This window comes from Beta vulgaris, chromosome 9 (assembly GCF_026745355.1).
Source record: "Beta vulgaris subsp. vulgaris cultivar EL10 chromosome 9, EL10.2, whole genome shotgun sequence".
Lineage (NCBI taxonomy): Eukaryota > Viridiplantae > Streptophyta > Magnoliopsida > Caryophyllales > Amaranthaceae > Beta > Beta vulgaris.
The window spans coordinates 36,608,263-36,618,947 of NC_079210.1; the positions used below are offsets into that span (position 1 = coordinate 36,608,263).

Consider the following 10,685-nt stretch of genomic DNA (forward strand, 5'->3'; position numbering starts at 1 on the left):
ACTAGAATAATACAACTATGCAAGTCTATTAGCTGATCCTTGTCCTTGATACAATGACTACTTCGTGTCTCAGGTCATTCCGTGAGTTGTTGTAACTTAGCTATCGATTTTCTTAATTGTATGAGAACAACGTGGATAAAATGCTATTGGAATAAGGGAGAATGACAATTGGCAGCTTGCATTGCAGTTCTTGCCCACGTTTTTTTATTTATTTATAATAACAGTAGATAGTAGATGAATTTTTCAGGCATTTAAGCAACTGAGGAATTCAAAGATTAGCTGATACTATGGTTCAATTGGGAAAAGATGTAAGTATACGAGCCTCAAATATTAGTACACTTTGATATTTTCAGTTTTTCAAATTTATTCTTAATTAATAGCTTATTTAATTTTTGAAATGAGTTTTAGGATGCATCTGAGTTTGGTGGATTAATTTTTTTTTATTCCTTATACTTTGTTAGTAGTTGGTTCATTGATATTGGCCTATTGGGGCATAAATAGCGAGGCTGGCATTCGTGGTGTTCAATATGGGAACGTGTCCAAGTATGGGATTTAGCTTCTTCTTCATGACAAATATTACTCATTATTTATTCTAAAGTTGTAACTTTTTATTCATATCTATGTCAAGATGTATATTATCAGACATGAATACTTGAGGGTAGATTATGAGTCTAGTAATGTAGCTGGCACTTACCTGACTAGGATCATGGATTTAATTAGAAATCTATCCAACCTAATAATGTGACACTATACTGGATTATTATTAGTTTTCAGAATATCAAGTCTAGGTTCATGCTGCGGCTGTTCGCCTTCTTTTAGGTGTTTTTTTTTTTTGGGTGGAATGGGCCTTTGGGGGAGGGTGCTTTTATGAGCTATAAGGCTCTCCTGTGGGGTGCAACAAATGTTACCTATCCTACCACTTAATTTTCTTTTGTCACTATACTTATTCAATTGTTGATGACCAAGATGAACTCTAATGATTCAGAAGCTTATATATATTTCTTCGCTAATCCCTGCTTTTTCTTAAGATACTTGTTCTGTTGTTTACGCAGTTTTTGTATCCTTTTCTAGATTATTATCTGTTTCCATTTCCTTGCTAGGTGGGCAGAACATAGTGAAATCATAGAATATAATGAATTCAAACATGGTTCCCATTTACTGTAAAGCATGCACCGCCCCAAGTGAATCCCAAATAAAGTTGGACAATAGGAAGGCACCCTCTGTAGGAGCAACTAAAGCATGCATACCTAAATACGGGCATGCTGCTAGGGTGTCGGATTAGTGTAGGAGGCTTGAGATTTGTCTTAATTCCTGTATATACTGCTGAAATTTGGATTTTCATGATCCATTATAACCTGATTTGCTATTGCACTTGCAAGACAATGCTCTTTAATATTACAGCCTTGATGTAGCCTTTATCATCACCATGTTATCGGATCTACTATGGAGGATGGCTAATCATTCATGTTTTTTGTTGCTTCATTGTATTAATTGATGGTCCTGGCAACACCATGCACACATATATGTAGATGTTCATTACTTTGTCACCATCTAGTTAATAGCTATTATATTTGGTTGAAGTTATTCTATGTGTTATTGTTATGTCGATTGTTGGCAACAATGATGCTTTCTGAACTCTCAGTTATCGTACTGGTGTGCTATAGATTGCTAATGGATTGGAGGATCGTATTTGAAACTCTTTAGAGTCTAGTAATGGCATAGTGTTAGGACTGATTCAAAATTATCTACTGGATATTCGATGACTGGATTATCTTGATATCCTGCTTCAGGGCTCATTTGTGCCGCTAGATGTGCTGCTGCTTTTTTGAGGGGTGATGATGTTATCCACAAGCTTTTTACCGAGTTGGCATATCGAGACAAGTGAATATCAAATCTGGCTTGTGTAAATGTCTGGTTTAGTGGCTGCTAGATAGAACCTAAAGAGACATGTTTGTTATTGTATTGCTGGGTAATATTTGAATTATCTTGCAGAGGCTGAGCTGGTGGTTACACAAGATTGCCGAGGACACGTATTCGAGTTGGTGATGCTGCCCCAATGGCCTATTTCGAGTAAGACTTATACCTTTTCCATTTTGATTTCTTTAAAAAAAATACTCCATTGCTTTCAAACTGTTGTTTAGTAAGTTGGTTCTTTATAACTGGTAATTCTTTCTACATCATCTTTTGCCTTTGCAGGGTTTTGCAAATTGTTTGATTTAATACTAAGTTGATTGTGAAATCAGTCTCCTGTATGTCGTGAGATTCGCTAGTTCTTTTGCTCTAACTTCTGCAATGTTTCTAATGTGATCTTATGGTCTTACCGATGTATGGACTTCCTGATATGGGCTGTAGGGTAGCTATGTGATGCTTTTTACTGTTGTTTAAGTTACTACAATCCTTGATTCCTCTCATTGTATGAGTGTGTATATAAAATTGGTTACATGTGTGTTATTTTGAATAGGTTTATTGATGAAGAAACGAGCTTAGGCAGTCAAAACCTCCAACTTAGCCGCCACATAGTGCATCCTTGATCCCTGGACAAAGTCAAAGCTTAGCAGGCAATATGCATCTCCTAAAGAGGAGAAGACATCAGATTCCAATATTTAGTATATGCTGCATTTTATCATGATAGTGCAATATGTCGATCTTTGGTTATTTCGTGTTCAGCATCATTTTTACTCCGGTGATTTGTAATATCTTTAGTCGTGACATTTGGGGCGGGAACTAAATTTTTTGTTAGTTAGTCAACAATAAATTGTTCTGCTGTCATATTCCTGAATGAACCTTTTTTATATTTAATTTTCTAATTTCTCTTCTTTTATCACTTAAGTTTTCCCCAGTTGACAAATAATGGATTCAAATGGTTATATTTGAATGTTTGGTCATTGACAGTTTTGTGCTGCGTCTGCCAATATACGTGTGAAATGATAATTTTATCATTTTTTTTAAAAAAATATCATAGATAACGGTTATAGGTAATATATGTTATATATATTATAAAAAAAATAACAGTTATTCAAGATAAGTGTTAAATTTTCTTTTTTTTTAATTTGTCATATAAATAGCAAACGTAACACTTATTTACAAAATGTGTTATCTAGCGGTATAACGTGTATTATAAATGACTGTTATGTTTTCTCTGGCAAACATAACACTTTCGTCATGTGTCACGTTTACTTTACATTACATTGACTTGGATAACATCTCAAAACTGTTATGTAAAACCTTATTTAACAGTTATCTTTGCCCTTTTTAATAGTATTGATTAACAATTTCCAATCAATTAATATCAAATATCAGTTATGTAAATTCAAGCCATAAATAAATCCTCCATTAATTGAATAAAAATAATAACTTTGCATAAAATAATATGATTACGTGAATATTATGAATTAGACAAAAATAATATCACTGTAGGAATATATAGATGCAAATAGCGGAATTTTAGGAAACAATTTCCTAACATTTATCATAGGATCGCAAACATAATCAAACACATGAATCAGTCAATGGGGATTAAATATCAAACCTTTGTAGCGTGATTTCCCTGTTGTATGCAAGCTTTGAAGATCTGGGAGCACCAAGTGTTGCTCCTCTAATTAATCCACGAGCACCAATTGAACACCAACGTTTGCTAGAACGGAAGAGTATAAATTCTCTTACTTTTGATGGTATATATAGGTGCCGGTTTAGAGGTAATAGTTTAGGGTTAACTTTCTCTGTTTTGTGAAAAAAAACTTATGAAATGCATTTATCACCTAAACCCTAATATTATATCCTATATATAATAGAAGAATCATAGATTAGTTATGAGAACTATTTCCCTCCTATCTCCTTTTGGACCGTCCCAACCCTATTCCTAAATAGATTTGGATTCCTTTGTCCAACTTGTGCTACAATGTGTGACATCATAAGATTAATATATTTTAGTTATAGACCCATTCAATATGGTCCTATTAATCATATTTCTTCTCTAGCAAGAAAATATCTTACTAAAATAATTAACTTTTTTGTATTCATAATATTATTCTTTTTTGTATTTGGTAATTGCCGCCACTACAAAAAAAAGTCCATTTAGAGACGGACAAAATCCGTCCCTAAATAGGTCAAATCCGTCGCTATATGGGCTTAGAGACGGATTTAGAGACGGATATTGTCCCTCTCTAAAACCCTTGTCGCTAATTCGAGTTAGAGACGGATTTTGAAAATCCGTCTCTAAAGTTTAGAGACGGATTTTGGGAATCCGTCTCTAAGCTTAGAGACGGATTTTGGGAATCCGTCTCTAAGTTTAGAGACGGATTTCCAAAATCCGTCTCTAAATTCGCTGAAAATATGAAAAATATATAAACGAAATTAATAGCACGATAGTTCCTAATATTATCATGATTATATTTAATCACCTAATTACCTACCTAGTTCAAGTTGATCTCATTATCATTTTGGAATATCCCTTAAGTAAACCCGGTTCAGCTCTACAAGGGAAAGCACAGTCGCAAGAATCGCTGTTCGTAGGAATCGAACTTGTGACCTCAAAGAAACGAGAAGAAGCTCTAACCAACTACACCAAATACAACTTGTATACTTCTCTACGTAATATTGGTAATATGTAGAAGAAATATTAGAGACGGATTCAAAATTCCGTCCCTAATTTAGAGACGGATTTTAAGTACATATTTCTTCACTATTCCCAAAGCAATATATACAACAAACAACCAATATGGTTCCCAATCTCATATGAAGGATCCTTATAATTGCACCAACGCATTAGTTTACACTCTGAAACCACCTAGCAGCCAACTTCACGCTAACACAAGCACATAAATAAATAAGAACCCAAAATTGTTTCACTTTCATATGGAAGCACAAAATGTTGTAAAGTGTCAGCTTCAACGTGGATTATGATGGAGAGACAATGAAGGTACAAGACTAAGCATGTTTATAGCTATAGATGCCCATGTTATACTAAAGGAGAGCAACTCTTGTTTTCTTTTGTTTATGTAATATGAGAGTTTCCAGCAAGTGCGGAAGCAATTGTTAGGCTAAATGACGAAGAATGAGATTCCTCAACTACACAAACAGATCACACGCGGCTTCATTAATTAGCCTCGGTAGCAAATACTCTTATATTTTCAATTTAGGAAAGTGTAACATCTATTTAGAAACGCGATAAGTATATTTTTGTCAATAAGGAACACTAAAAAACCTACTCTTGCAAAGCGGAAGGAACATAAGGCAAAAAAGTTTATAGTTAAAAAGAGAATGAAAAGAAGATGTTTGGTACAAAGGAAAAAAAAAAAGGCACTACAGAACAGCTTGCTGCATAGGAACTCAGGAGGAATATATAGTTATTCAATGAAGTTGCATAATACCTTTGCTGCAAAATCTTTGACACCATTATTTTTTACTACATCTTAAGACACATTTAATAGCAAATCTATTAAAGATCTTAGAATCGCTGAATTAGCTGCTTATTTAATCCCCTTCCTGTCAAATTAAGCACATGCACTTAGGATTAGCATCACGTGATCATTTATTAGGCATGTGCACACACAAAGAAAGAGGAAGCAAAATGACTCTAAGTTGTTACTCCACAAACATACCTCCAAGTATAGCAAAGGATATGCGCTTTATGTGACATCGCATACCATCTACGTACCATCTAAGGAGTACATGCAAACAAGAATTGTCATTTGATGCAATCCCTACTCAAAATGGTGAATCCAAAACAGCATGGTTTTTGCTGTGCTCTAAGATACCTGCAACCAAAAGAGGCAAAATGATCCATCTAACAAGCACTAAGAAACAATAAAACAACTGTCACTCTTCAGTCTTCAATACTAAAAAATTCGAGTTATAGGCAAACACGTATGCATATAATAAGAGAATGCTGAATATTGGAAGTACCAACTTTACCATGAAAAACATTAGAACAAGCTTTCTGGCAAAAGAAAGAGTGCTATGTGAAACTATAAGAAAACTCTCGATCAGCATATTGTGTCTAGAACCAAACAAACAGACCATCACTAGAAGATAGTATATTCTACTATTTTGCATAATGTGTCACCAGGATCACAGAATAATATTACAGTCTACAGATCTTATCGCGGTGAGCATACCATATGCCTGGGATAATTAACCACAAAATAATGCAAAAATTTGTCCTTGCAAAGAAAAGAAAGTTTAAAAAAAAATAAAATAAAGTCATAAAAAAGCATCTTAATGGTGAAACAAAAAAATGGCCATTCAATAGAAAGATAAGTTTTCCTTAGGAAAGTGATGAGCAGCATTAATGCATTGTCTCTTCGCAACAGCGAATGCACAATATAATAAAATGATAGCCTTGAAATACGAAAAATGATACCTTGGATATATTGAGGTCTTATGATAATAAATGGCACTTGAGTCTTGACAACATGTTCTAGTCGTTTATCCAATCAGTGGCTACTAAAATGTAGGTCATATATGATTAGTTTCCTCACTCTAAAGACTAAAGGTCTATAACCTTCCCACATGCTTTCAAGGTGCAATATTTTGGATTTCTTATTATTTACCATATTACTAGTATATCTTAATAAACCAACAAGAATTGACTACTTCTACCATCAATTCAGGGCAGTTCATCCACTCAAATGACTGTAAATTATTTCAAAACAGTTGTTGGAGGAGAGATCAGGGAGAGAACAAAAGCTTGTGACACGGCAAACGCACCCTAAGATCTTGAGTCAAGGATATTCGATACCCTTTACTTACAACCTCCCTTAATTACAACCACCAAAAAGGGTGACCTATCCTTTATGTTACTCAACCCTCTAAATAGCAAAATATCTGCTTATTAGTTGAGAGATTTTAAACACTGCCACTATACCTGACAAAATCATTTTATTTTTTACAAATTCGACGTAATCTAGATTAAGCTAAGGGCGGAGCCCCCGCGAAATACAGGTTTCTACAGCAAGATACATAATTGTTTCGAGTTTCGGCCTCCAAATTGCTATCCTTTTTAATTAGTTCCATACAAATCGGGGTGGGGATCAAAATACGTTCAAAATGAAAAGTTGTTCTACTATCCAGTCTAGCTTGTTTCGCTATTTCATCCGCTAGAACATTTGCTTCTCTTCCTTCAAACACGATGCTTCCTCGAAGTTGCCCAAGGAATGTCCTGCAAAGATTTATCAATCTTGTTAGTTGGTCCCTTTTTTGTTCATGCGATGTGATTTCCTCTATTATTTGTTTGCAATCTGATGCGATGATAACCTTTTCCCATCCTTCATCTTTTGCCCATTGTAGTCCTGTAGCAACAGCTCTTAGTTCCGCTTCTTTTTGGGTTCATGCAGAAACATTTGTTTCTAAAACCTTTTACCCACTTTCCATTCCCATCTCTACATGCTCCTACTAAACCGCTTTCCAAGGTCGAGCTAGAGTGTGAGGCATCGACATTAATTTTTAGATAACCCGTAGGTGGAGGAGCACATTTGGGTGGATCCGATTTTTTTTGTAGTTATTGTGTTTGGGTTTGGTTGGGCAAAGAACCACTCTTGAGCAAACCATGTCATGTTTTTTTATCACAATTTCCAGATTTTCGTTCTTTTTTAAAAAAATCCAATCATTTCTTCTTTTCCAAATCGTCCACAAGGTGAAAACAAAAAGTACATTCCACGGTATAAAGCCATATCTGATTTCTAAATTATCAAGGTTTTCTTTCAACCATTCACGTCAGTCAAGGTTTGAAGGCAGTGAGGGTTTATTATTTTTTTCCCACAATTCACTTACTCTAGGGCAGTCACGAAGGATATGAATCATGTTTTCCTTAGGGTTGAAACAAAGGTGGCATTCAGGTGAGTCTAAGCATTTTCTTTTCCAAAGGTTCTCATTTGTTGGGTTTCTTTCCCACCAAGTTTGCCAAAGAAAGAGTTTGATTTTTGGGTGCCCTGGAGCACTCCAAATGATGCTCCAGCTCAGTCAGAAATGTTAGTGTTTGAAGGGTTCGAAGTGTGTTTATTCTGAATGAAGTTCGCAGCTGTTTTGTTGTCGAATTTTCCGTCTTTTGACCAGCTTGAATACAGAAAGTCTGGTTCATCATTTAATGAAAGTGATAGGATCATATTTTAACCTCTAGAGGCAGCTCTTGGAGTAAAGATTTCAACTGTATAATTCCATTTAAAGAGTTTTGGGCTAGAGATTTTCCTTCCTATCCTTCAGTTAGTGGCCCAGAAATCTTGCTCCTAAGCGAGTACTCACCTACCCAATTATCATTCCAGAAGTTGATGTTTTCTCCCGTCCCCGGGTTCCAAATAAGGCTGTCTTTGTAGGTTTCCCACCCCTTTCCTATATTTTTCCAAATGAACGACCCTTTTTTAAAGGATAGTGGTTCTCCATTTTGTTTAATGTATTTCTCGTACATAAACTTTGCTGCCCAATTTTTTTGATTATCAAGTTCCAGCATTGTTTCACTAGGCCTAAGATGTTTAGGTCTTCGCTAGTTCTAAAACCTAGCCCTCCAATGCTCTTTGGTTTGCAGACTTTTTCCCACGAGATCCAGTTAATCCCTCTTGAATTTCCCTAAGAACCCCAAAGGAATTTTGCAGAAATACTATCCATTTTTTTTAGGAGGGATTTGGGGTATTGGATGCCCTGCATGAAGTACCTAGGTATAGATTGAAGAGTTGAGGATATAAGGATACTCCTCCCCGCTTTAGATAGACAGTTTGTTTTCCACAGCGCTAGCTTCTTAGACATTTTATTAACTATGTTTTGAAGATGGTGTTTAGGAGGTCTTTTACTAGATTACGGGAAACCTAGGTAAATACCTAGGTCTTTTGCAGCAAGCACATTTAACTCTTGTTCGAAGTCGTCCATTATGTCTTTCGGGGTGTTAGGGGAGAAAAAGATTCTGCTTTTGGCATTGTTCATTTTTTGTCCTGAGATGTTAAAGAAGTTAGTAAGGGTTGAGGTGACCGCATTGAGAGTTTGCGTAGAGGCTTCTCCAAAAAGAATAAGGTCATCTGCAAACATTAGGTGTGAAATTTCAGTGGCCCCCCCTCTCACTTTGAAAGCCTTCCAATCTTTATTCTCACAACTTTCATGGATTAATCTAGAGAGCATTTCCATACAGAGTATGAAGATGTAAGGGGATAGAGGATCTCCTTGCCTAATTCCTCTTGACGGTTTAAATTCAGAAGATGGGTGCCCATTGATGAGTATTGAAGTCGAAGTTGTGGATATACATTCCATGCACAAGTTGGTTGTTTTTTCATCAAACCCAAGGGTTATTAGGCTTTTTCTTATGAAGTCCCACTCTAGCCTATCGTACACTTTCTCAAGGTCTATTTTCATCGCGAAGAGGCCTTTTTTTCCTTTTTTCTTACTCGTAGAGTGTAGGATTTCAGATGCAATCATAAAATTGACATCCGTGCCCCTTCCAGCTATGAAGCTATTTTGGTTTGGAGAGACAATCTTTGATAAAATGGGTCTCATTCTCTTCACTAGGATTTTGACGATAATTTTATAGCTAGTATTCACTAAGCTTATGGGTCTGAATTGGGTGATTTTTTCCGGGTTATCGATCTTAGGGATTAGAGAAACTAAAAATCTGTTGATCTTTTCTGGGATTTTTCCTGAATGGAAAGTTTCCTAAATTGAAATAATACAATCTTCACTGATTGTCTCCCAGAACTTTTGGAAGAAGATAGCATGGATTCCATCTCTACCTGGGGCTTTAAGGCTTCCTATGCTAAAAAGGGCCTCTCTTATTTCCGCAGGAGTGGGAATGTTAGGGCCAAAAACAGACGGTTCGTATTGGGTCTTAGCGACCAAGGAGCGTAGTCAGACTGTGTTTTTTCGGAGGTAAAGAGTTCTTTGAAGAAAGTAGTAATGTGACCCTCAATTTTATGGCTATCCCAAATTTCCCGCCCACACTCCGTTTTAATGAACTCAATCTTGTTATGTTTCCGACGTATTACTGTTGAGGTATGAAAGAACTTTGTGTTTCTATCTCCTTCCAATATCCAATTTGATCTAGCTCTAAGGCTCCACAAATCCTCTTCTTGATCTAGGATTAAATTCAGTTCTTTCATAAGGTTTTCCTCTAAGTCTAGGAGATGAACTTTGTTAGAGTCGAAGTCAATAGCTTTTTGGATACCTTTGATTCTAGCGAGTAACATTTTTTTCTTTTTGAAAACATTTCCAAACGTTTCTTTTGCCCAATTTTCCATTAAAATTGCCACATTAGAATTTTTTTCATGGAAGCCCGAGTTGTCCAAAGCCCAATTCTAGATTATCAAGGGTTCAAAGTCATGTTCAAGAAGCCACATGGTTTCAAATTTGAAGGTTATTTTATGATTTTTGTTTTTTGTGAGGTTCAGTTTTTTGTTTAAGAGAATGGGGTTATGATCTGAGCTTAATTTTTGTAAGTGGTGAATTGTGGATTCCAGAAAATTAGTGATCCACCGGTTATTTACCCAAGCTCTATCTAGGCGTTCAAAAATGGGTTTTGTCTTTCTCTTTTTGAACCAAGTAAACCTTGGTTCTTTGAAACCTAGATCAATTAAATTACACCTTTCCATTGATTCATTGTAGGCCGACATTCTGTAAACTTTTGGATCTCCCCCCCCCCCCCCCATTTTTCATTTGGGGTGATGATTTCGTTGAAGTCTCCAATACATAACCAAGGTCCAGTAACCGTTTCA

General features: G+C 35.8%; 1 long non-coding RNA gene across 1 annotated transcript; it reads left to right on the forward strand.

Annotated features, from left to right (window-relative positions):
• The first annotated feature begins 405 nt into the window (after window positions 1-405).
• On the forward strand, window positions 406-2,807 carry LOC125493268 (uncharacterized). Its single transcript, XR_007269778.2, has 3 exons — window positions 406-1,881; window positions 1,993-2,070; window positions 2,462-2,807. It is a non-coding gene; the product is annotated as an uncharacterized LOC125493268 (long non-coding RNA).
• Window positions 2,808-10,685: the final 7,878 nt, after the last annotated feature.